Here is a 24,524-nt window from a genome sequence, read left to right as displayed (position 1 = left end):
TTCGTTTATTCACATTTGCGACCCATTTCGCACTCTTCAGCGTAATGATATTTCCCCCAAAAGTGGTTTAAATCTCAAAAGGAAGAAGACATCTTAATGTCGTAATGTACAGTACTTGCAATCGTTTCACTGTGGAATTCTGTTTCTTCTCGTGAAAAATCTCCGTGCTCCGCCGACTTCTCTCTAGGACAGCCCGCCGTAACTTTAAGCGAGGGGCCTGAACCAAGTGCTGGAAGAGGGGGTGTCGTGACTTTTTTTGCATTTCAGCTCAAGTGATGTCAAAGCAAAGAAGAACGGATGTAATGCGTGCGTTCTAGAAAGTCTACGAGAGCAATACCGCCAGCTGGTGCTTTTTGGACGAGCTCGACAACAGGACAGGACGAAGCATTTTTCAGCAGTTTTTTCCGCATTTTTCGGGGCAGCCACCTGCCAGCCTGAGATCCTAGCGTTTCAAACACCGAGCTGTCCCCTGGACTTGGCTCACAGCACACGAAGATGAGAAAAAGAGCGAGGCTGCTTCTCGCCGGGCGTGGTGGCGCACGCCTGTAATCCCAGCTGCCGGGAGGCTGAGACCGAGGGACCGCTTGCGCTCGGGAGTTCTGCACAGCAGTGGGCTGTGTTGATCGGGGGTCCGCAGCGTCTTCGGCACCAATATGGTGATCCCGGGGGAGCTTGGGCTCACCAGGTTGTCTAAAGAGGGGTGTACCAACCCAGGTCGGAAACGGAGCAGGTGAAAGCCCCCGTGCTGATGCGTGCTGGGACAGCTCCTGTGAGCAGCAGCTGTCGTGCAGCCCGGGCAACAGAGTGGGACGCGGTCTTTTGCCACAACTTTGGAAGGAGGGAATCTTCATCTGTGTCCGGGGTGTTACAGTCAAGTTTGTTGCTTTTGTTTAGTCTCTTTGATTTTCTTTTGTTTGCGTGGGTCGTTAGTTTTTCCTTTGTAGTTTTTTTCTTCTGCTCTGAACCCTTTAATACATTGTCATTGTGAGCGTATGACATCCGCTCAAGTGTTGTCAAAGCAAGGATGGACGGGTAAAATGCCTGCCTTCCTGGCGTCTTGCAACACGAGAACGGCGGTGAAGCAGTTCGCTTTGCGTGGGCAGAGCACAAGTGGGAAAGCCTCTCTCTTACGCACGAGTCAGAGCACAAAACGGGCTCGTCCGGGATTTGAACCCGGGACCTCTCGCACCCAAAGCGAGAATCATACCCCTAGACCAACGAGCCATTCGCAGAGGGGGTGCTGGCTGTTTGCCAGAACTCGTTGTAAAAAAAAGGAGAGGGACAGATGTGAACGGTTTTCCAAAGGATGAAAGTCGCCTTCGTTTATTCACATTTGCGACCCATTTCGCACTCTTCAGCGTAATGATATTTCCCCCAAAAGTGGTTTAAATCTCAAAAGGAAGAAGACATCTTAATGTCGTAATGTACAGTACTTGCAATCGTTTCACTGTGGAATTCTGTTTCTTCTCGTGAAAAATCTCCGTGCTCCGCCGACTTCTCTCTAGGACAGCCCGCCGTAACTTTAAGCGAGGGGCCTGAACCAAGTGCTGGAAGAGGGGGTGTCGTGACTTTTTTTGCATTTCAGCTCAAGTGATGTCAAAGCAAAGAAGAACGGATGTAATGCGTGCGTTCTAGAAAGTCTACGAGAGCAATACCGCCAGCTGGTGCTTTTTGGACGAGCTCGACAACAGGACAGGACGAAGCATTTTTCAGCAGTTTTTTCCGCATTTTTCGTGGCAGCCACCTGCCAGCCTGAGATCCTAGCGTTTCAAACACCGAGCTGTCCCCTGGACTTGGCTCACAGCACACGAAGATGAGAAAAAGAGCGAGGCTGTTTCTCGCCGGGCGTGGTGGCGCACGCCTGTAATCCAAGCTGCCGGGAGGCTGAGACCGAGGGACCGCTTGCGCTCGGGAGTTCTGCACAGCAGTGGGCTGTGTTGATCGGGGGTCCGCAGCGTCTTCGGCACCAATATGGTGATCCCGGGGGAGCTTGGGCTCACCAGGTTGTCTAAAGAGGGGTGTACCAACCCAGGTCGGAAACGGAGCAGGTGAAAGCCCCCGTGCTGATGCGTGCTGGGACAGCTCCTGTGAGCAGCAGCTGTCGTGCAGCCCGGGCAACAGAGTGGGACGCGGTCTTTTGCCACAACTTTGGAAGGAGGGAATCTTCATCTGTGTCCGGGGTGTTAGTCAAGTTTGTTGCTTTTGTTTAGTCTCTTTGATTTTCTTTTGTTTGCGTGGGTCGTTAGTTTTTCCTTTGTAGTTTTTTTCTTCTGCTCTGAACCCTTTAATACATTGTCTTTGAATTGTATGACATCAGCCCAAGTGTTGTCAAAGCAAGGATGGACGGGTAAAATGCCTGCCTTCCTGGCGTCTTGCAACACGAGAACGGCGGTGAAGCAGTTCGCTTTGCGTGGGCAGAGCACAAGTGGGAAAGCCTCTCTCTTACGCACGAGTCAGAGCACAAAACGGGCTCGTCCGGGATTTGAACCCGGGACCTCTCGCACCCGAAGCGAGAATCATACCCCTAGACCAACGAGCCATTCGCAGAGGGGGTGCTGGCTGTTTGCCAGAACTCGTTGTAAAAAAAAAGGAGAGGGACAGATGTGAACGGTTTTCCAAAGGATGAAAGTCGCCTTCGTTTATTCACATTTGCGACCCATTTCGCACTCTTCAGCGTAATGATATTTCCCCCAAAAGTGGTTTAAATCTCAAAAGGAAGAAGACATCTTAATGTCGTAATGTACAGTACTTGCAATCGTTTCACTGTGGAATTCTGTTTCTTCTCGTGAAAAATCTCCGTGCTCCGCCGACTTCTCTCTAGGACAGCCCGCCGTAACTTTAAGCGAGGGGCCTGAACCAAGTGCTGGAAGAGGGGGTGTCGTGACTTTTTTTGCATTTCAGCTCAAGTGATGTCAAAGCAAAGAAGAACGGATGTAATGCGTGCGTTCTAGAAAGTCTACGAGAGCAATACCGCCAGCTGGTGCTTTTTGGACGAGCTCGACAACAGGACAGGACGAAGCATTTTTCAGCAGTTTTTTCCGCATTTTTCGGGGCAGCCACCTGCCAGCCTGAGATCCTAGCGTTTCAAACACCGAGCTGTCCCCTGGACTTGGCTCACAGCACACGAAGATGAGAAAAAGAGCGAGGCTGTTTCTCGCCGGGCGTGGTGGCGCACGCCTGTAATCCAAGCTGCCGGGAGGCTGAGACCGAGGGACCGCTTGCGCTCGGGAGTTCTGCACAGCAGTGGGCTGTGTTGATCGGGGGTCCGCAGCGTCTTCGGCACCAATATGGTGATCCCGGGGGAGCTTGGGCTCACCAGGTTGTCTAAAGAGGGGTGTACCAACCCAGGTCGGAAACGGAGCAGGTGAAAGCCCCCGTGCTGATGCGTGCTGGGACAGCTCCTGTGAGCAGCAGCTGTCGTGCAGCCCGGGCAACAGAGTGGGACGCGGTCTTTTGCCACAACTTTGGAAGGAGGGAATCTTCATCTGTGTCCGGGGTGTTACAGTCAAGTTTGTTGCTTTTGTTTAGTCTCTTTGATTTTCTTTTGTTTGCGTGGGTCGTTAGTTTTTCCTTTGTAGTTTTTTTCTTCTGCTCTGAACCCTTTAATACATTGTCTTTGAATTGTATGACATCAGCCGGTTGGACGGGATGGACGGGTAAAATGCCTGCCTTCCTGGCGTCTTGCAACACGAGAACGGCGGTGAAGCAGTTCGCTTTGCGTGGGCAGAGCACAAGTGGGAAAGCCTCTCTCTTACGCACGAGTCAGAGCACAAAACGGGCTCGTCCGGGATTTGAACCCGGGACCTCTCGCACCCTAAGCGAGAATCATACCCCTAGACCAACGAGCCATTCGCAGAAGGGGTGCTGGCTGTTTGCCAGAACTCGTTGTAAAAAAAAGGAGAGGGACAGATGTGAACGGTTTTCCAAAGGATGAAAGTCGCCTTCGTTTATTCACATTTGCGACCCATTTCGCACTCTTCAGCGTAATGATATTTCCCCCAAAAGTGGTTTAAATCTCAAAAGGAAGAAGACATCTTAATGTCGTAATGTACAGTACTTGCAATCGTTTCACTGTGGAATTCTGTTTCTTCTCGTGAAAAATCTCCGTGCTCCGCCGACTTCTCTCAAGGACAGCCCGCCGTAACTTTAAGCGAGGGGCCTGAACCAAGTGCTGGAAGAGCGGGTGTCGTGACTTTTTTTGCATTTCAGCTCAAGTGATGTCAAAGCAAAGAAGAAGGGATGTAATGCGTGCGTTCTAGAAAGTCTACGAGAGCAATACCGCCAGCTGGTGCTTTTTGGACGAGCTCGACAACAGGACAGGACGAAGCATTTTTCAGCAGTTTTTTCCGCATTTTTCGGGGCAGCCACCTGCCAGCCTGAGATCCTAGCGTTTCAAACACCGAGCTGTCCCCTGGACTTGGCTCACAGCACACGAAGATGAGAAAAAGAGCGAGGCTGCTTCTCGCCGGGCGTGGTGGCGCACGCCTGTAATCCCAGCTGCCGGGAGGCTGAGACCGAGGGACCGCTTGCGCTCGGGAGTTCTGCACAGCAGTGGGCTGTGTTGATCGGGGGTCCGCAGCGTCTTCGGCACCAATATGGTGATCCCGGGGGAGCTTGGGCTCACCAGGTTGTCTAAAGAGGGGTGTACCAACCCAGGTCGGAAACGGAGCAGGTGAAAGCCCCCGTGCTGATGCGTGCTGGGACAGCTCCTGTGAGCAGCAGCTGTCGTGCAGCCCGGGCAACAGAGTGGGACGCGGTCTTTTGCCACAACTTTGGAAGGAGGGAATGTTCATCTGTGTCCGGGGTGTTACAGTCAAGTTTGTTGCTTTTGTTTAGTCTCTTTGATTTTCTTTTGTTTGCGTGGGTCGTTAGTTTTTCCTTTGTAGTTTTTTTCTTCTGCTCTGAACCCTTTAATACATTGTCATTGTGAGCGTATGACATCCGCTCAAGTGTTGTCAAAGCAAGGATGGACGGGTAAAATGCCTGCCTTCCTGGCGTCCTGCAACACGAGAACAGCGGTGAAGCAGTTCGCTTTGCGTGGGCAGAGCACAAGTGGGAAAGCCTCTCTCTTACGCACGAGTCAGAGCACAAAACGGGCTCGTCCGGGATTTGAACCCGGGACCTCTCGCACCCTAAGCGAGAATCATACCCCTAGACCAACGAGCCATTCGCAGAGGGGGTGCTGGCTGTTTGCCAGAACTCGTTGTAAAAAAAAGGAGAGAGGGACAGATGTGAACGGTTTTCCAAAGGATGAAAGTCGCCTTCGTTTATTCACATTTGCGACCCATTTCGCACTCTTCAGTGTAATGATATTTCCCCCAAAAGTGGTTTAAATCTCAAAAGGAAGAAGACATCTTAATGTCGTAATGTACAGTACTTGCAATCGTTTCACTGTGGAATTCTGTTTCTTCTCGTGAAAAATCTCCGTGCTCCGCCGACTTCTCTCTAGGACAGCCCGCCGTAACTTTAAGCGAGGGGCCTGAACCAAGTGCTGGAAGAGCGGGTGTCGTGACTTTTTTTGCATTTCAGCTCAAGTGATGTCAAAGCAAAGAAGAACGGATGTAATGCGTGCGTTCTAGAAAGTCTACGAGAGCAATACCGCCAGCTGGTGCTTTTTGGACGAGCTCGACAACAGGACAGGACGAAGCATTTTTCAGCAGTTTTTTCCGCATTTTTCGGGGCAGCCACCTGCCAGCCTAAGATCCCAGCGTTTCAAACACCGAGCTGTCCCCTGGACTTGGCTCACAGCACACGAAGATGAGAAAAAGAGCGAGGCTGCTTCTCGCTGGGCGTGGTGGCGCACGCCTGTAATCCAAGCTGCCGGGAGGCTGAGACCGAGGGACCGCTTGCGCTCGGGAGTTCTGCACAGCAGTGGGCTGTGTTGATCAGGGGTCCGCAGCGTCTTCGGCACCAATATGGTGATCCCGGGGGAGCTTGGGCTCACCAGGTTGTCTAAAGAGGGGTGTACCAACCCAGGTCGGAAACGGAGCAGGTGAAAGCCCCCGTGCTGATGCGTGCTGGGACAGCTCCTGTGAGCAGCAGCTGTCGTGCAGCCCGGGCAATAGAGTGGGACGCGGTCTTTTGCCACAACTTTGGAAGGAGGGAATCTTCATCTCTGTCCGGGGTGTTACAGTCAAGTTTGTTGCTTTTGTTTAGTCTCTTTGATTTTCTTTTGTTTGCGTGGGTCGTTAGTTTTTCCTTTGTAGTTTTTTTCTTCTGCTCTGAACCCTTTAATACATTGTCATTGTGAGCGTATGACATCCGCTCAAGTGTTGTCAAAGCAAGGATGGACGGGTAAAATGCCTGCCTTCCTGGCGTCCTGCAACACGAGAACGGCGGTGAAGCAGTTCGCTTTGCGTGGGCAGAGCACAAGTGGGAAAGCCTCTCTCTTACGCACGAGTCAGAGCACAAAACGGGCTCGTCCGGGATTTGAACCCGGGACCTCTCGCACCCAAAGCGAGAATCATACCCCTAGACCAACGAGCCATTCGCAGAAGGGGTGCTGGCTGTTTGCCAGAACTCGTTGTAAAAAAAAGGAGAGGGACAGATGTGAACGGTTTTCCAAAGGATGAAAGTCGCCTTCGTTTATTCACATTTGCGACCCATTTCGCACTCTTCAGCGTAATGATATTTCCCCCAAAAGTGGTTTAAATCTCAAAAGGAAGAAGACATCTTAATGTCGTAATGTACAGTACTTGCAATCGTTTCACTGTGGAATTCTGTTTCTTCTCGTGAAAAATCTCCGTGCTCCGCCGACTTCTCTCTAGGACAGCCCGCCGTAACTTTAAGCGAGGGGCCTGAACCAAGTGCTGGAAGAGCGGGTGTCGTGACTTTTTTTGCATTTCAGCTCAAGTGATGTCAAAGCAAAGAAGAAGGGATGTAATGCGTGCGTTCTAGAAAGTCTACGAGAGCAATACCGCCAGCTGGTGCTTTTTGGACGAGCTCGACAACAGGACAGGACGAAGCATTTTTCAGCAGTTTTTTCCGCATTTTTCGGGGCAGCCACCTGCCAGCCTGAGATCCTAGCGTTTCAAACACCGAGCTGTCCCCTGGACTTGGCTCACAGCACACGAAGATGAGAAAAAGAGCGAGGCTGCTTCTCGCCGGGCGTGGTGGCGCACGCCTGTAATCCAAGCTGCCGGGAGGCTGAAACCGAGGGACCGCTTGCGCTCGGGAGTTCTGCACAGCAGTGGGCTGTGTTGATCGGGGATCCGCAGCGTCTTCGGCACCAATATGGTGATCCCGGGGGAGCTTGGGCTCACCAGGTTGTCTAAAGAGGGGTGTACCAACCCAGGTCAGAAATGGAGCAGGTGAAAGCCCCCGTGCTGATGCGTGCTGGGACAGCTCCTGTGAGCAGCAGCTGTCGTGCAGCCCGGGCAACAGAGTGGGACGCGGTCTTTTGCCACAACTTTGGAAGGATGGAATCTTCATCTGTGTCCGGGGTGTTACAGTCAAGTTTGTTGCTTTTGTTTAGTCTCTTTGATTTTCTTTTGTTTGCGTGGGTCGTTAGTTTTTCCTTTGTAGTTTTTTTCTTCTGCTGTGAACCCTTTAATACATTGTCTTTGAATTGTATGACATCAGCCCAAGTGTTGTCAAAGCAAGGATGGACGGGTAAAATGCCTGCCTTCCTGGCGTCTTGCAACACGAGAACGGCGGTGAAGCAGTTCGCTTTGCGTGGGCAGAGCACAAGTGGGAAAGCCTCTCTCTTACGCACGAGTCAGAGCACAACACGGGCTCGTCCGGGATTTGAACCCGGGACCTCTCGCACCCGAAGCGAGAATCATACCCCTAGACCAACGAGCCATTCGCAGAGGGGGTGCTGGCTGTTTGCCAGAACTCGTTGTAAAAAAAAAGGAGAGGGACAGATGTGAACGGTTTTCCAAAGGATGAAAGTCGCCTTCGTTTATTCACATTTGCGACCCATTTCGCACTCTTCAGCGTAATGATATTTCCCCCAAAAGTGGTTTAAATCTCAAAAGGAAGAAGACATCTTAATGTCGTAATGTACAGTACTTGCAATCGTTTCACTGTGGAATTCTGTTTCTTCTCGTGAAAAATCTCCGTGCTCCGCCGACTTCTCTCTAGGACAGCCCGCCGTAACTTTAAGCGAGGGGCCTGAACCAAGTGCTGGAAGAGGGGGTGTCGTGACTTTTTTTGCATTTCAGCTCAAGTGATGTCAAAGCAAAGAAGAACGGATGTAATGCGTGCGTTCTAGAAAGTCTACGAGAGCAATACCGCCAGCTGGTGCTTTTTGGACGAGCTCGACAACAGGACAGGACGAAGCATTTTTCAGCAGTTTTTTCCGCATTTTTCGGGGCAGCCACCTGCCAGCCTGAGATCCTAGCGTTTCAAACACCGAGCTGTCCCCTGGACTTGGCTCACAGCACACGAAGATGAGAAAAAGAGCGAGGCTGTTTCTCGCCGGGCGTGGTGGCGCACGCCTGTAATCCAAGCTGCCGGGAGGCTGAGACCGAGGGACCGCTTGCGCTCGGGAGTTCTGCACAGCAGTGGGCTGTGTTGATCGGGGGTCCGCAGCGTCTTCGGCACCAATATGGTGATCCCGGGGGAGCTTGGGCTCACCAGGTTGTCTAAAGAGGGGTGTACCAACCCAGGTCGGAAACGGAGCAGGTGAAAGCCCCCGTGCTGATGCGTGCTGGGACAGCTCCTGTGAGCAGCAGCTGTCGTGCAGCCCGGGCAACAGAGTGGGACGCGGTCTTTTGCCACAACTTTGGAAGGAGGGAATCTTCATCTGTGTCCGGGGTGTTACAGTCAAGTTTGTTGCTTTTGTTTAGTCTCTTTGATTTTCTTTTGTTTGCGTGGGTCGTTAGTTTTTCCTTTGTAGTTTTTTTCTTCTGCTCTGAACCCTTTAATACATTGTCTTTGAATTGTATGACATCAGCCCAAGTGTTGTCAAAGCAAGGATGGACGGGTAAAATGCCTGCCTTCCTGGCGTCCTGCAACACGAGAACAGCGGTGAAGCAGTTCGCTTTGCGTGGGCAGAGCACAAGTGGGAAAGCCTCTCTCTTACGCACGAGTCAGAGCACAAAACGGGCTCGTCCGGGATTTGAACCCGGGACCTCTCGCACCCTAAGCGAGAATCATACCCCTAGACCAACGAGCCATTCGCAGAGGGGGTGCTGGCTGTTTGCCAGAACTCGTTGTAAAAAAAAGGAGAGAGGGACAGATGTGAACGGTTTTCCAAAGGATGAAAGTCGCCTTCGTTTATTCACATTTGCGACCCATTTCGCACTCTTCAGTGTAATGATATTTCCCCCAAAAGTGGTTTAAATCTCAAAAGGAAGAAGACATCTTAATGTCGTAATGTACAGTACTTGCAATCGTTTCACTGTGGAATTCTGTTTCTTCTCGTGAAAAATCTCCGTGCTCCGCCGACTTCTCTCTAGGACAGCCCGCCGTAACTTTAAGCGAGGGGCCTGAACCAAGTGCTGGAAGAGCGGGTGTCGTGACTTTTTTTGCATTTCAGCTCAAGTGATGTCAAAGCAAAGAAGAACGGATGTAATGCGTGCGTTCTAGAAAGTCTACGAGAGCAATACCGCCAGCTGGTGCTTTTTGGACGAGCTCGACAACAGGACAGGACGAAGCATTTTTCAGCAGTTTTTTCCGCATTTTTCGGGGCAGCCACCTGCCAGCCTAAGATCCCAGCGTTTCAAACACCGAGCTGTCCCCTGGACTTGGCTCACAGCACACGAAGATGAGAAAAAGAGCGAGGCTGCTTCTCGCTGGGCGTGGTGGCGCACGCCTGTAATCCAAGCTGCCGGGAGGCTGAGACCGAGGGACCGCTTGCGCTCGGGAGTTCTGCACAGCAGTGGGCTGTGTTGATCAGGGGTCCGCAGCGTCTTCGGCACCAATATGGTGATCCCGGGGGAGCTTGGGCTCACCAGGTTGTCTAAAGAGGGGTGTACCAACCCAGGTCGGAAACGGAGCAGGTGAAAGCCCCCGTGCTGATGCGTGCTGGGACAGCTCCTGTGAGCAGCAGCTGTCGTGCAGCCCGGGCAATAGAGTGGGACGCGGTCTTTTGCCACAACTTTGGAAGGAGGGAATCTTCATCTGTGTCCGGGGTGTTACAGTCAAGTTTGTTGCTTTTGTTTAGTCTCTTTGATTTTCTTTTGTTTGCGTGGGTCGTTAGTTTTTCCTTTGTAGTTTTTTTCTTCTGCTCTGAACCCTTTAATACATTGTCATTGTGAGCGTATGACATCCGCTCAAGTGTTGTCAAAGCAAGGATGGACGGGTAAAATGCCTGCCTTCCTGGCGTCCTGCAACACGAGAACGGCGGTGAAGCAGTTCGCTTTGCGTGGGCAGAGCACAAGTGGGAAAGCCTCTCTCTTACGCACGAGTCAGAGCACAAAACGGGCTCGTCCGGGATTTGAACCCGGGACCTCTCGCACCCAAAGCGAGAATCATACCCCTAGACCAACGAGCCATTCGCAGAAGGGGTGCTGGCTGTTTGCCAGAACTCGTTGTAAAAAAAAGGAGAGGGACAGATGTGAACGGTTTTCCAAAGGATGAAAGTCGCCTTCGTTTATTCACATTTGCGACCCATTTCGCACTCTTCAGCGTAATGATATTTCCCCCAAAAGTGGTTTAAATCTCAAAAGGAAGAAGACATCTTAATGTCGTAATGTACAGTACTTGCAATCGTTTCACTGTGGAATTCTGTTTCTTCTCGTGAAAAATCTCCGTGCTCCGCCGACTTCTCTCTAGGACAGCCCGCCGTAACTTTAAGCGAGGGGCCTGAACCAAGTGCTGGAAGAGCGGGTGTCGTGACTTTTTTTGCATTTCAGCTCAAGTGATGTCAAAGCAAAGAAGAAGGGATGTAATGCGTGCGTTCTAGAAAGTCTACGAGAGCAATACCGCCAGCTGGTGCTTTTTGGACGAGCTCGACAACAGGACAGGACGAAGCATTTTTCAGCAGTTTTTTCCGCATTTTTCGGGGCAGCCACCTGCCAGCCTGAGATCCTAGCGTTTCAAACACCGAGCTGTCCCCTGGACTTGGCTCACAGCACACGAAGATGAGAAAAAGAGCGAGGCTGCTTCTCGCCGGGCGTGGTGGCGCACGCCTGTAATCCAAGCTGCCGGGAGGCTGAAACCGAGGGACCGCTTGCGCTCGGGAGTTCTGCACAGCAGTGGGCTGTGTTGATCGGGGATCCGCAGCGTCTTCGGCACCAATATGGTGATCCCGGGGGAGCTTGGGCTCACCAGGTTGTCTAAAGAGGGGTGTACCAACCCAGGTCGGAAATGGAGCAGGTGAAAGCCCCCGTGCTGATGCGTGCTGGGACAGCTCCTGTGAGCAGCAGCTGTCGTGCAGCCCGGGCAACAGAGTGGGACGCGGTCTTTTGCCACAACTTTGGAAGGATGGAATCTTCATCTGTGTCCGGGGTGTTACAGTCAAGTTTGTTGCTTTTGTTTAGTCTCTTTGATTTTCTTTTGTTTGCGTGGGTCGTTAGTTTTTCCTTTGTAGTTTTTTTCTTCTGCTGTGAACCCTTTAATACATTGTCTTTGAATTGTATGACATCAGCCCAAGTGCTGTCAAAGCAAGGATGGACGGGTAAAATGCCTGCCTTCCTGGCGTCTTGCAACACGAGAACGGCGGTGAAGCAGTTCGCTTTGCGTGGGCAGAGCACAAGTGGGAAAGCCTCTCTCTTACGCACGAGTCAGAGCACAAAACGGGCTCGTCCGGGATTTGAACCCGGGACCTCTCGCACCCGAAGCGAGAATCATACCCCTAGACCAACGAGCCATTCGCAGAGGTGGTGCTGGCTGTTTGCCAGAACTCGTTGTAAAAAAAAGGAGAGAGGGCCAGATGTGAACGGTTTTCCAAAGGATGAAAGTCGCCTTTGTTTATTCACATTTGCGACCCATTTCGCACTCTTCAGCGTAATGATATTTCCCCCAAAAGTGGTTTAAATCTCAAATGGAAGAAGACATCTTAATGTCGTAATGTACAGTACTTGCAATCGTTTCACTGTGGAATTCTGTTTCTTCTCGTGAAAAATCTCCGTGCTCCGCCGACTTCTCTCTAGGACAGCCCGCCGTAACTTTAAGCGAGGGGCCTGAACCAAGTGCTGGAAGAGCGGGTGTCGTGACTTTTTTTGCATTTCAGCTCAAGTGATGTCAAAGCAAAGAAGAAGGGATGTAATGCGTGCGTTCTAGAAAGTCTACGAGAGCAATACCGCCAGCTGGTGCTTTTTGGACGAGCTCGACAACAGGACAGGACGAAGCATTTTTCAGCAGTTTTTTCCGCATTTTTCGGGGCAGCCACCTGCCAGCCTGAGATCCTAGCGTTTCAAACACCGAGCTGTCCCCTGGACTTGGCTCACAGCACACGAAGATGAGAAAAAGAGCGAGGCTGCTTCTCGCCGGGCGTGGTGGCGCACGCCTGTAATCCAAGCTGCCGGGAGGCTGAGACCGAGGGACTGCTTGCGCTCGGGAGTTCTGCACAGCAGTGGGCTGTGTTGATCGGGGGTCCGCAGCGTCTTCGGCACCAATATGGTGATCCCGGGGGAGCTTGGGCTCACCAGGTTGTCTAAAGAGGGGTGTACCAACCCAGGTCGGAAACGGAGCAGGTGAAAGCCCCCGTGCTGATGCGTGCTGGGACAGCTCCTGTGAGCAGCAGCTGTCGTGCAGCCCGGGCAACAGAGTGGGACGCGGTCTTTTGCCACAACTTTGGAAGGAGGGAATGTTCATCTGTGTCCGGGGTGTTACAGTCAAGTTTGTTGCTTTTGTTTAGTCTCTTTGATTTTCTTTTGTTTGCGTGGGTCGTTAGTTCTTCCTTTGTAGTTTTTTTCTTCTGCTCTGAACCCTTTAATACATTGTCTTTGAATTGTATGACATCAGCCCAAGTGTTGTCAAAGCAAGGATGGACGGGTAAAATGCCTGCCTTCCTGGCGTCCTGCAACACGAGAACGGCGGTGAAGCAGTTCGCTTTGCGTGGGCAGAGCACAAGTGGGAAAGCCTCTCTCTTACGCACGAGTCAGAGCACAAAACGGGCTCGTCCGGGATTTGAACCCGGGACCTCTCGCACCCTAAGTGAGAATCATACCCCTAGACCAACGAGCCATTCGCAGAGGGGGTGCTGGCTGTTTGCCAGAACTCGTTGTTAAAAAAAAGGAGAGAGGGACAGATGTGAACGGTTTTCCAAAGGATGAAAGTCGCCTTCGTTTATTCACATTTGCGACCCATTTCGCACTCTTCAGCGTAATGATATTTCCCCCAAAAGTGGTTTAAATCTCAAAAGGAAGAAGACATCTTAATGTCGTAATGTACAGTACTTGCAATCGTTTCACTGTGGAATTCTGTTTCTTCTCGTGAAAAATCTCCGTGCTCCGCCGACTTCTCTCTAGGACAGCCAGCCGTAACTTTAAGCGAGGGGCCTGAACCAAGTGCTGGAAGAGCGGGTGTCGTGACTTTTTTTGCATTTCAGCTCAAGTGATGTCAAAGCAAAGAAGAACGGATGTAATGCGTGCGTTCTAGAAAGTCTACGAGAGCAATACCGCCAGCTGGTGCTTTTTGGACGAGCTCGACAACAGGACAGGACGAAGCATTTTTCAGCAGTTTTTTCCGCATTTTTCGGGGCAGCCACCTGCCAGCCTGAGATCCTAGCGTTTCAAACACCGAGCTGTCCCCTGGACTTTGCTCACAGCACAAGAAGATGAGAAAAAGAGCGAGGCTGTTTCACGCCGGGCGTGGTGGCGCACGCCTGTAATCCAAGCTGCCGGGAGGCTGAGACCGAGGGACCGCTTGCGCTCGGGAGTTCTGCACAGCAGTGGGCTGTGTTGATCGGGGGTCCGCAGCGTCTTCGGCACCAATATGGTGATCCCGGGGGAGCTTGGGCTCACCAGGTTGTCTAAAGAGGGGTGTACCAACCCAGGTCGGAAACGGAGCAGGTGAAAGCCCCCGTGCTGATGCGTGCTGGGACAGCTCCTGTGAGCAGCAGCTGTCGTGCAGCCCGGGCAACAGAGTGGGACGCGGTCTTTTGCCACAACTTTGGAAGGAGGGAATCTTCATCTGTGTCCGGGGTGTTACAGTCAAGTTTGTTGCTTTTGTTTAGTCTCTTTGATTTTCTTTTGTTTGCGTGGGTCGTTAGTTTTTCCTTTGTAGTTTTTTTCTTCTGCTCTGAACCCTTTAATACATTGTCTTTGAATTGTATGACATCAGCCCAAGTGTTGTCAAAGCAAGGATGGACGGGTAAAATGCCTGCCTTCCTGGCGTCTTGCAACACGAGAACGGCGGTGAAGCAGTTCGCTTTGCGTGGGCAGAGCACAAGTGGGAAAGCCTCTCTCTTACGCACGAGTCAGAGCACAAAACGGGCTCGTCCGGGATTTGAACCCGGGACCTCTCGCACCCTAAGCAAGAATCATACCCCTAGACCAACGAGCCATTCGCAGAGGGGGGTGCTGGCTGTTTGCCAGAACTCGTTGTAAAAAAAAGGAGAGAGGGACAGATGTGAACGGTTTTCCAAAGGATGAAAGTCGCCTTCGTTTATTCACATTTGCGACCCATTTCGCACTCTTCAGCGTAATATTTCCCCCAAAAGTGGTTTAAATCTCAAAAGGAAGAAGACATCTTAATGTCGTAATGTACAGTACTTGCAATCGTTTCACTGTGGAATTCTGTTTCTTCTCGTGAAAAATCTCCGTGCTCCGCCGACTTCTCTCTAGGACAGCCAGCCGTAACTTTAAGCGAGGGGCCTGAACCAAGTGCTGGAAGAGCGGGTGTCGTGACTTTTTTTGCATTTCAGCTCAAGTGATGTCAAAGCAAAGAAGAACGGATGTAATGCGTGCGTTCTAGAAAGTCTACGAGAGCAATACCGCCAGCTGGTGCTTTTTGGACGAGCTCGACAACAGGACAGGACGAAGCATTTTTCAGCAGTTTTTTCCGCATTTTTCGGGGCAGCCACCTGCCAGCCTGAGATCCTAGCGTTTCAAACACCGAGCTGTCCCCTGGACTTGGCTCACAGCACACGAAGATGAGAAAAAGAGCGAGGCTGCTTCTCGCCGGGCGTGGTGGCGCACGCCTGTAATCCAAGCTGCCGGGAGGCTGAGACCGAGGGACCGCTTGCGCTCGGGAGTTCTGCACAGCAGTGGGCTGTGTTGATCGGGGGTCCTCAGCGTCTTCGGCACCAATATGGTGATCCCGGGGGAGCTTGGGCTCACCAGGTTGTTTAAAGAGGGGTGTACCAACCCAGGTCGGAAACGGAGCAGGTGAAAGCCCCCGTGCTGATGCGTGCTGGGACAGCTCCTGTGAGCAGCAGCTGTCGTGCAGCCCGGGCAACAGAGTGGGACGCGGTCTTTTGCCACAACTTTGGAAGGAGGGAATCTTCATCTGTGTCCGGGGTGTTACAGTCAAGTTTGTTGCTTTTGTTTAGTCTCTTTGATTTTCTTTTGTTTGCGTGGGTCGTTAGTTTTTCCTTTGTAGTTTTTTTCTTCTGCTCTGAACCCTTTAATACATTGTCTTTGAATTGTATGACATCAGCCCAAGTGTTGTCAAAGCAAGGATGGACGGGTAAAATGCCTGCCTTCCTGGCGTCTTGCAACACGAGAACGGCGGTGAAGCAGTTCGCTTTGCGTGGGCAGAGCACAAGTGGGAAAGCCTCTCTCTTACGCACGAGTCAGAGCACAAAACGGGCCCGTCCGGGATTTGAACCCAGGACCTCTCGCACCCAAAGCGAGAATCATACCCCTAGACCAACGAGCCATTCGCAGAGGGGGTGCTGGCTGTTTGCCAGAACTCGTTGTAAAAAAAAGGAGAGGGACAGATGTGAACGGTTTTCCAAAGGATGAAAGTCGCCTTCGTTTATTCACATTTGCGACCCATTTCGCACTCTTCAGCGTAATGATATTTCCCCCAAAAGTGGTTTAAATCTCAAAAGGAAGAAGACATCTTAATGTCGTAATGTACAGTACTTGCAATCGTTTCACTGTGGAATTCTGTTTCTTCTCGTGAAAAATCTCCGTGCTCCGCCGACTTCTCTCTAGGACAGCCCGCCGTAACTTTAAGCGAGGGGCCTGAACCAAGTGCTGGAAGAGCGGGTGTCGTGACTTTTTTTGCATTTCAGCTCAAGTGATGTCAAAGCAAAGAAGAACGGATGTAATGCGTGCGTTCTAGAAAGTCTACGAGAGCAATACCGCCAGCTGGTGCTTTTTGGACGAGCTCGACAACAGGACAGGACGAAGCATTTTTCAGCAGTTTTTTCCGCATTTTTCGGGGCAGCCACCTGCCAGCCTGAGATCCTAGCGTTTCAAACACCGAGCTGTCCCCTGGACTTGGCTCACAGCACACGAAGATGAGAAAAAGAGCGAGGCTGCTTCTCGCCAGGCGTGGTGGCGCACGCCTGTAATCCAAGCTACCGGGAGGCTGAGACCGAGGGACCGCTTGCGCTCGGGAGTTCTGCACAGCAGTGGGCTGTGTTGATCGGGGGTCCGCAGCGTCTTCGGCACCAATATGGTGATCCCGGGGGAGCTTGGGCTCACCAGGTTGTCTAAAGAGGGGTGTACCAACCCAGGTCGGAAACGGAGCAGGTGAAAGCCCCCGTGCTGATGCGTGCTGGGACAGCTCCTGTGAGCAGCAGCTGTCGTGCAGCCCGGGCAACAGAGTGGGACGCGGTCTTTTGCCACAACTTTGGAAGGAGGGAATCTTCATCTGTGTCCGGGGTGTTACAGTCAAGTTTGTTGCTTTTGTTTAGTCTCTTTGATTTTCTTTTGTTTGCGTGGGTCGTTAGTTTTTCCTTTGTAGTTTTTTTCTTCTGCTCTGAACCCTTTAATACATTGTCTTTGAATTGTATGAAATCAGCCGGGTGGACGGGATGGACGGGTAAAATGCCTGCCTTCCTGGCGTCTTGCAACACGAGAACGGCGGTGAAGCAGTTCGCTTTGCGTGGGCAGAGCACAAGTGGGAAAGCCTCTCTCTTACGCACGAGTCAGAGCACAAAACGGGCTCGTCCGGGATTTGAACCCGGGACCTCTCGCACCCAAAGCGAGAATCATACCCCTAGACCAACGAGCCATTCGCAGAAGGGGTGCTGGCTGTTTGCCAGAACTCGTTGTAAAAAAAAGGAGAGGGACAGATGTGAACGGTTTTCCAAAGGATGAAAGTCGCCTTCGTTTATTCACATTTGCGACCCATTTCGCACTCTTCAGCGTAATGATATTTCCCCCAAAAGTGGTTTAAATCTCAAAAGGAAGAAGACATCTTAATGTCGTAATGTACAGTACTTGCAATCGTTTCACTGTGGAATTCTGTTTCTTCTCGTGAAAAATCTCCGTGCTCCGCCGACTTCTCTCTAGGACAGCCCGCCGTAACTTTAAGCGAGGGGCCTGAACCAAGTGCTGGAAGAGCGGGTGTCGTGACTTTTTTTGCATTTCAGCTCAAGTGATGTCAAAGCAAAGAAGAACGGATGTAATGCGTGCGTTCTAGAAAGTCTACGAGAGCAATACCGCCAGCTGGTGCTTTTTGGACGAGCTCGACAACAGGACAGGACGAAGCATTTTTCAGCAGTTTTTTCCGCATTTTTCGGGGCAGCCACCTGCCAGCCTGAGATCCTAGCGTTTCAAACACCGAGCTGTCCCCTGGACTTGGCTCACAGCACACGAAGATGAGAAAAAGAGCGAGGCTGCTTCTCGCCGGCGTGGTGGCGCACGCCTGTAATCCAAGCTGCCGGGAGGCTGAGACCGAGGGACCGCTTGCGCTCGGGAGTTCTGCACAGCAGTGGGCTGTGTTGATCGGGGGTCCGCAGCGTCTTCGGCACCAATATGGTGATCCCGGGGGAGCTTGGGCTCACCAGGTTGTCTAAAGAGGGGTGTACCAACCCAGGTCGGAAACGGAGCAGGTGAAAGCCCCCGTGCTGATGCGTGCTGGGACAGCTCCTGTGAGCAGCAGCTGTCGTGCAGCCCGGGCAACAGAGTGGGACGCGGTCTTTTGCCACAACTTTGGAAGGAGGGAATCTTCATCTGTGTCCGGGGTGTTACAGTCAAGTTTGTTGCTTTTGTTTAGTCTCTTTGATTTTCTTTTGTTTGCGTGGGTCGTTAGTTTTTCCTTTGTAGTTTTTTTCTTCTGCTCTGAACCCTTTAATACATTGTCATTGTGAGCGTATGACATCCGCTCAAGTGTTGTCAAAGCAAGGATGGACGGGTAAAATGCCTGCCTTCCTGGCGTCCTGCAACACGAGAACGGCGGTGAAGCAGTTCGCTTTGCGTGGGCAGAGCACAAGTGGGAAAGCCTCTCTCTTACGCACGAGTCAGAGCACAAAACGGGCTCGTCCGGGATTTGAACCCGGGACCTCCCGCACCCAAAGCGAGAATCATACCCCTAGACCAACGAGCCATTCGCAGAGGGGGTGCTGGCTGTTTGCCAGAACTCGTTGTAAAAAAAAGGAGAGAGGGACAGATGTGAACGGTTTTCCAAAGGATGAAAGTCGCCTTCGTTTATTCACATTTGCGACCCATTTCGCACTCTTCAGCGTAATGATATTTCCCCCAAAAGTGGTTTAAATCTCAAAAGGAAGAAGACATCTTAATGTCGTAATGTACAGTACTTGCAATCGTTTCACTGTGGAATTCTGTTTCTTCTCGTGAAAAATCTCCGTGCTCCGCCGACTTCTCTCTAGGACAGCCCGCCGTAACTTTAAGCGAGGGGCCTGAACCAAGTGCTGGAAGAGCGGGTGTCGTGACTTTTTTTGCATTTCAGCTCAAGTGATGTCAAAGCAAAGAAGAAGGGATGTAATGCGTGCGTTCTAGAAAGTCTACGAGAGCAATACCGCCAGCTGGTGCTTTTTGGACGAGCTCGACAACAGGACAGGACGAAGCATTTTTCAGCAGTTTTTTCCGCATTTTTCGGGGCAGCCACCTGCCAGCCTGAGATCCTAGCGTTTCAAACACCGAGCTGTCCCCTGGACTTGGCTCACAGCACACGAAGATGAGAAAAAGAGCGAGGCTGCTTCTCGCCGGGCGTGGTGGCGCACGCCTGTAATCCAAGCTGCCGGGAGGCTGAGACCGAGGGACCGCTTGCGCTCGGGAGTTCTGCACAGCAGTGGGCTGTGTTGATCGGGGGTCCGCAGCGTCTTCGGCACCAATATGGTGATCCCGGGGGAGCTTGGGCTCACCAGGTTGTCTAAAGAGGGGTGTACCAACCCAGGTCGGAAACGGAGCAGGTGAAAGCCCCCGTGCTGATGCGTGCTGGGACAGCTCCTGTGAGCAGCAGCTGTCGTGCAGCCCGGGCAACAGAGTGGGACGCGGTCTTTTGCCACAACTTTGGAAGGAGGGAATCTTCATCTGTGTCCGGGGTGTTACAGTCAAGTTTGTTGCTTTTGTTTAGTCTCTTTGATTTTCTTTTGTTTGCGTGGGTCGTTAGTTTTTCCTTTGTAGTTTTTTTCTTCTGCTCTGAACCCTTTAATACATTGTCATTGTGAGCGTATGACATCCGCTCAAGTGTTGTCAAAGCAAGGATGGACGGGTAAAATGCCTGCCTTCCTGGCGTCCTGCAACACGAGAACGGCGGTGAAGCAGTTCGCTTTGCGTGGGCAGAGCACAAGTGGGAAAGCCTCTCTCTTACGCACGAGTCAGAGCACAAAACGGGCTCGTCCGGGATTTGAACCCGGGACCTCTCACACCCAAAGCGAGAATCATACCCCTAGACCAACGAGCCATTCGCAGAGGGGGTGCTGGCTGTTTGCCAGAACTCGTTGTAAAAAAAAGGAGAGGGACAGATGTGAACGGTTTTCCAAAGGATGAAAGTCGCCTTCGTTTATTCACATTTGCGACCCATTTCGCACTCTTCAGCGTAATGATATTTCCCCCAAAAGTGGTTTAAATCTCAAAAGGAAGAAGACATCTTAATGTCGTAATGTACAGTACTTGCAATCGTTTCACTGTGGAATTCTGTTTCTTCTCGTGAAAAATCTCCGTGCTCCGCCGACTTCTCTCTAGGACAGCCCGCCGTAACTTTAAGCGAGGGGCCTGAACCAAGTGCTGGAAGAGCGGGTGTCGTGACTTTTTTTGCATTTCAGCTCAAGTGATGTCAAAGCAAAGAAGAACGGATGTAATGCGTGCGTTCTAGAAAGTCTACGAGAGCAATACCGCCAGCTGGTGCTTTTTGGACGAGCTCGACAACAGGACAGGACGAAGCATTTTTCAGCAGTTTTTTCCGCATTTTTCGGGGCAGCCACCTGCCAGCCTGAGATCCTAGCGTTTCAAACACCGAGCTGTTCCCTGGACTTGGCTCACAGCACACGAAGATGAGAAAAAGAGCGAGGCTGCTTCTCGCCAGGCGTGGTGGCGCACGCCTGTAATCCAAGCTACCGGGAGGCTGAGACCGAGGGACCGCTTGCGCTCGGGAGTTCTGCACAGCAGTGGGCTGTGTTGATCGGGGGTCCGCAGCGTCTTCGGCACCAATATGGTGATCCCGGGGGAGCTTGGGCTCACCAGGTTGTCTAAAGAGGGGTGTACCAACCCAGGTCGGAAACGGAGCAGGTGAAAGCCCCCGTGCTGATGCGTGCTGGGACAGCTCCTGTGAGCAGCAGCTGTCGTGCAGCCCGGGCAACAGAGTGGGACGCGGTCTTTTGCCACAACTTTGGAAGGAGGGAATCTTCATCTGTGTCCGGGGTGTTACAGTCAAGTTTGTTGCTTTTGTTTAGTCTCTTTGATTTTCTTTTGTTTGCGTGGGTCGTTAGTTTTTCCTTTGTAGTTTTTTTCTTCTGCTCTGAACCCTTTAATACATTGTCATTGTGAGCGTATGACATCCGCTCAAGTGTTGTCAAAGCAAGGATGGACGGGTAAAATGCCTGCCTTCCTGGCGTCCTGCAACACGAGAACGGCGGTGAAGCAGTTCGCTTTGCGTGGGCAGAGCACAAGTGGGAAAGCCTCTCTCTTACGCACGAGTCAGAGCACAAAACGGGCTCGTCCGGGATTTGAACCCGGGACCTCTCACACCCAAAGCGAGAATCATACCCCTAGACCAACGTGCCATTCGCAGAGGGGGTGCTGGCTGTTTGCCAGAACTCGTTGTAAAAAAAAGGAGAGGGACAGATGTGAACGGTTTTCCAAAGGATGAAAGTCGCCTTCGTTTATTCACATTTGCGACCCATTTCGCACTCTTCAGCGTAATGATATTTCCCCCAAAAGTGGTTTAAATCTCAAAAGGAAGAAGACATCTTAATGTCGTAATGTACAGTACTTGCAATCGTTTCACTGTGGAATTCTGTTTCTTCTCGTGAAAAATCTCCGTGCTCCGCCGACTTCTCTCTTGGACAGCCCGCCGTAACTTTAAGCGAGGGGCCTGAACCAAGTGCTGGAAGAGCGGGTGTCGTGACTTTTTTTGCATTTCAGCTCAAGTGATGTCAAAGCAAAGAAGAACGGATGTAATGCGTGCGTTCTAGAAAGTCTACGAGAGCAATACCGCCAGCTGGTGCTTTTTGGACGAGCTCGACAACAGGACAGGACGAAGCATTTTTCAGCAGTTTTTTCCGCATTTTTCGGGGCAGCCACCTGCCAGCCTGAGATCCTAGCGTTTCAAACACCGAGCTGTCCCCTGGACTTGGCTCACAGCACACGAAGATGAGAAAAAGAGCGAGGCTGCTTCTCGCCAGGCGTGGTGGCGCACGCCTGTAATCCAAGCTACCGGGAGGCTGAGACCGAGGGACCGCTTGCGCTCGGGAGTTCTGCACAGCAGTGGGCTGTGTTGATCGGGGGTCCGCAGCGTCTTCGGCACCAATATGGTGATCCCGGGGGAGCTTGGGCTCACCAGGTTGTCTAAAGAGGGGTGTACCAACCCAGGTCGGAAACGGAGCAGGTGAAAGCCCCCGTGCTGATGCGTGCTGGGACAGCTCCTGTGAGCAGCAGCTGTCGTGCAGCCCGGGCAACAGAGTGGGACGCGGTCTTTTGCCACAACTTTGGAAGGAGGGAATCTTCATCTGTGTCCGGGGTGTTACAGTCAAGTTTGTTGCTTTTGTTTAGTCTCTTTGATTTTCTTTTGTTTGCGTGGGTCGTTAGTTTTTCCTTTGTAGTTTTTTTCTTCTGCTCTGAACCCTTTAATACATTGTCATTGTGAGCGTATGACATCCGCTCAAGTGTTGTCAAAGCAAGGATGGACGGGTAAAATGCCTGCCTTCCTGGCGTCCTGCAACACGAGAACGGCGGTGAAGCAGTTCGCTTTGCGTGGGCAGAGCACAAGTGGGAAAGCCTCTCTCTTACGCACGAGTCAGAGCACAAAACGGGCTCGTCCGGGATTTGAACCCGGGACCTCTCACACCCAAAGCGAGAATCATACCCCTAGACCAACGAGCCATTCGCAGAGGGGGTGCTGGCTGTTTGCCAGAACTCGTTGTAAAAAAAAGGAGAGGGACAGATGTGAACGGTTTTCCAAAGGATGAAAGTCGCCTTCGTTTATTCACATTTGCGACCCATTTCGCACTCTTCAGCGTAATGATATTTCCCCCAAAAGTGGTTTAAATCTCAAAAGGAAGAAGACATCTTAATGTCGTAATGTACAGTACTTGCAATCGTTTCACTGTGGAATTCTGTTTCTTCTCGTGAAAAATCTCCGTGCTCCGCCGACTTCTCTCTAGGACAGCCCGCCGTAACTTTAAGCGAGGGGCCTGAACCAAGTGCTGGAAGAGCGGGTGTCGTGACTTTTTTTGCATTTCAGCTCAAGTGATGTCAAAGCAAAGAAGAACGGATGTAATGCGTGCGTTCTAGAAAGTCTACGAGAGCAATACCGCCAGCTGGTGCTTTTTGGACGAGCTCGACAACAGGACAGGACGAAGCATTTTTCAGCAGTTTTTTCCGCATTTTTCGGGGCAGCCACCTGCCAGCCTGAGATCCTAGCGTTTCAAACACCGAGCTGTTCCCTGGACTTGGCTCACAGCACACGAAGATGAGAAAAAGAGCGAGGCTGCTTCTCGCCAGGCGTGGTGGCGCACGCCTGTAATCCAAGCTACCGGGAGGCTGAGACCGAGGGACCGCTTGCGCTCGGGAGTTCTGCACAGCAGTGGGCTGTGTTGATCGGGGGTCCGCAGTGTCTTTGGCACCAATATGGTGATCCCGGGGGAGCTTGGGCTCACCAGGTTGTCTAAAGAGGGGTGTACCAACCCAGGTCGGAAACGGAGCAGGTGAAAGCCCCCGTGCTGATGCGTGCTGGGACAGCTCCTGTGAGCAGCAGCTGTCGTGCAGCCTGGGCAACAGAGTGGGACGCGGTCTTTTGCCACAACTTTGGAAGGAGGGAATCTTCATCTGTGTCCGGGGTGTTACAGTCAAGTTTGTTGCTTTTGTTTAGTCTCTTTGATTTTCTTTTGTTTGCGTGGGTCGTTAGTTTTTCCTTTGTAGTTTTTTTCTTCTGCTCTGAACCCTTTAATACATTGTCATTGTGAGCGTATGACATCCGCTCAAGTGTTGTCAAAGCAAGGATGGACGGGTAAAATGCCTGCCTTCCTGGCGTCCTGCAACACGAGAACGGCGGTGAAGCAGTTCGCTTTGCGTGGGCAGAGCACAAGTGGGAAAGCCTCTCTCTTACGCACGAGTCAGAGCACAAAACGGGCTCGTCCGGGATTTGAACCCGGGACCTCTCACACCCAAAGCGAGAATCATACCCCTAGACCAACGAGCCATTCGCAGAGGGGGTGCTGGCTGTTTGCCAGAACTCGTTGTAAAAAAAAAGGAGAGGGACAGATGTGAACGGTTTTCCAAAGGATGAAAGTCGCCTTCGTTTATTCACATTTGCGACCCATTTCGCACTCTTCAGCGTAATGATATTTCCCCCAAAAGTGGTTTAAATCTCAAAAGGAAGAAGACATCTTAATGTCGTAATGTACAGTACTTGCTATCGTTTCACTGTGGAATTCTGTTTCTTCTCGTGAAAAATCTCCGTGCTCCGCCGACTTTTCTCTAGGACAGCCCGCCGTAACTTAAAGCGAGGGGCCTGAACCAAGTGCTGGAAGAGCGGGTGTCGTGACTTTTTTTGCATTTCAGCTCAAGTGATGTCAAAGCAAAGAAGAACGGATGTAATGCGTGCGTTCTAGAAAGTCTACGAGAGCAATACCGCCAGCTGGTGCTTTTTGGACGAGCTCGACAACAGGACAGGACGAAGCATTTTTCAGCAGTTTTTTCCGCATTTTTCGGGGCAGCCACCTGCCAGCCTGAGATCCTAGCGTTTCAAACACCGAGCTGTCCCCTGGACTTGGCTCACAGCACACGAAGATGAGAAAAAGAGCGAGGCTGCTTCTCGCCGGGCGTGGTGGCGCACGCCTGTAATCCAAGCTGCCGGTAGGCTGAGACCGAGGGACCGCTTGCGCTCGGGAGTTCTGCACAGCAGTGGGCTGTGTTGATCGGGGGTCCGCAGCGTCTTCGGCACCAATATGGTGATCCCGGGGGAGCTTGGGCTCACCAGGTTGTCTAAAGAGGGGTGTACCAACCCAGGTCGGAAACGGAGCAGGTGAAAGCCCCCGTGCTGATGCGTGCTGGGACAGCTCCTGTGAGCAGCAGCTGTCGTGCAGCCCGGGCAACAGAGTGGGACGCGGT

General features: G+C 51.8%; 18 non-coding genes across 18 annotated transcripts; all 18 read right to left on the bottom strand.

The window, feature by feature from the left end:
• Positions 1-1,152: 1,152 nt before the first annotated feature.
• trnap-ugg (transfer RNA proline (anticodon UGG)) lies at positions 1,153-1,224 on the bottom strand. Its single transcript has one exon. It is a non-coding gene; the product is annotated as a tRNA-Pro (tRNA).
• A 1,243-nt stretch (positions 1,225-2,467) lies between these two features.
• trnap-cgg (transfer RNA proline (anticodon CGG)) lies at positions 2,468-2,539 on the bottom strand. Its single transcript has one exon. It is a non-coding gene; the product is annotated as a tRNA-Pro (tRNA).
• Positions 2,540-3,776: 1,237 nt separating this feature from the next.
• Positions 3,777-3,848, bottom strand: trnap-agg (transfer RNA proline (anticodon AGG)). Its single transcript has one exon. It is a non-coding gene; the product is annotated as a tRNA-Pro (tRNA).
• Positions 3,849-5,094: 1,246 nt separating this feature from the next.
• On the bottom strand, positions 5,095-5,166 carry trnap-agg (transfer RNA proline (anticodon AGG)). The gene has a single exon. It is a non-coding gene; the product is annotated as a tRNA-Pro (tRNA).
• A 1,248-nt stretch (positions 5,167-6,414) lies between these two features.
• trnap-ugg (transfer RNA proline (anticodon UGG)) lies at positions 6,415-6,486 on the bottom strand. The gene has a single exon. It is a non-coding gene; the product is annotated as a tRNA-Pro (tRNA).
• A 1,245-nt stretch (positions 6,487-7,731) lies between these two features.
• On the bottom strand, positions 7,732-7,803 carry trnap-cgg (transfer RNA proline (anticodon CGG)). The gene has a single exon. It is a non-coding gene; the product is annotated as a tRNA-Pro (tRNA).
• Positions 7,804-9,049: 1,246 nt separating this feature from the next.
• Positions 9,050-9,121, bottom strand: trnap-agg (transfer RNA proline (anticodon AGG)). The gene has a single exon. It is a non-coding gene; the product is annotated as a tRNA-Pro (tRNA).
• A 1,248-nt stretch (positions 9,122-10,369) lies between these two features.
• Positions 10,370-10,441, bottom strand: trnap-ugg (transfer RNA proline (anticodon UGG)). The gene has a single exon. It is a non-coding gene; the product is annotated as a tRNA-Pro (tRNA).
• A 1,245-nt stretch (positions 10,442-11,686) lies between these two features.
• Positions 11,687-11,758, bottom strand: trnap-cgg (transfer RNA proline (anticodon CGG)). The gene has a single exon. It is a non-coding gene; the product is annotated as a tRNA-Pro (tRNA).
• Positions 11,759-13,005: 1,247 nt separating this feature from the next.
• Positions 13,006-13,077, bottom strand: trnap-agg (transfer RNA proline (anticodon AGG)). Its single transcript has one exon. It is a non-coding gene; the product is annotated as a tRNA-Pro (tRNA).
• A 1,248-nt stretch (positions 13,078-14,325) lies between these two features.
• trnap-agg (transfer RNA proline (anticodon AGG)) lies at positions 14,326-14,397 on the bottom strand. The gene has a single exon. It is a non-coding gene; the product is annotated as a tRNA-Pro (tRNA).
• Positions 14,398-15,642: 1,245 nt separating this feature from the next.
• On the bottom strand, positions 15,643-15,714 carry trnap-ugg (transfer RNA proline (anticodon UGG)). The gene has a single exon. It is a non-coding gene; the product is annotated as a tRNA-Pro (tRNA).
• A 1,236-nt stretch (positions 15,715-16,950) lies between these two features.
• Positions 16,951-17,022, bottom strand: trnap-ugg (transfer RNA proline (anticodon UGG)). The gene has a single exon. It is a non-coding gene; the product is annotated as a tRNA-Pro (tRNA).
• Positions 17,023-18,267: 1,245 nt separating this feature from the next.
• On the bottom strand, positions 18,268-18,339 carry trnap-ugg (transfer RNA proline (anticodon UGG)). The gene has a single exon. It is a non-coding gene; the product is annotated as a tRNA-Pro (tRNA).
• A 1,248-nt stretch (positions 18,340-19,587) lies between these two features.
• trnap-ugg (transfer RNA proline (anticodon UGG)) lies at positions 19,588-19,659 on the bottom strand. The gene has a single exon. It is a non-coding gene; the product is annotated as a tRNA-Pro (tRNA).
• Positions 19,660-20,905: 1,246 nt separating this feature from the next.
• trnap-ugg (transfer RNA proline (anticodon UGG)) lies at positions 20,906-20,977 on the bottom strand. Its single transcript has one exon. It is a non-coding gene; the product is annotated as a tRNA-Pro (tRNA).
• Positions 20,978-22,223: 1,246 nt separating this feature from the next.
• trnap-ugg (transfer RNA proline (anticodon UGG)) lies at positions 22,224-22,295 on the bottom strand. Its single transcript has one exon. It is a non-coding gene; the product is annotated as a tRNA-Pro (tRNA).
• Positions 22,296-23,541: 1,246 nt separating this feature from the next.
• On the bottom strand, positions 23,542-23,613 carry trnap-ugg (transfer RNA proline (anticodon UGG)). Its single transcript has one exon. It is a non-coding gene; the product is annotated as a tRNA-Pro (tRNA).
• Between the last annotated feature and the right edge of the window lie 911 nt (positions 23,614-24,524).

The sequence above is a fragment of the Lepisosteus oculatus genome, chromosome 4 (assembly GCF_040954835.1).
Source record: "Lepisosteus oculatus isolate fLepOcu1 chromosome 4, fLepOcu1.hap2, whole genome shotgun sequence".
NCBI lineage: Eukaryota > Metazoa > Chordata > Actinopteri > Semionotiformes > Lepisosteidae > Lepisosteus > Lepisosteus oculatus.
Note: the sequence above shows the minus strand (reverse complement) of the source record. Positions and strands in the feature narration are given on the sequence as shown.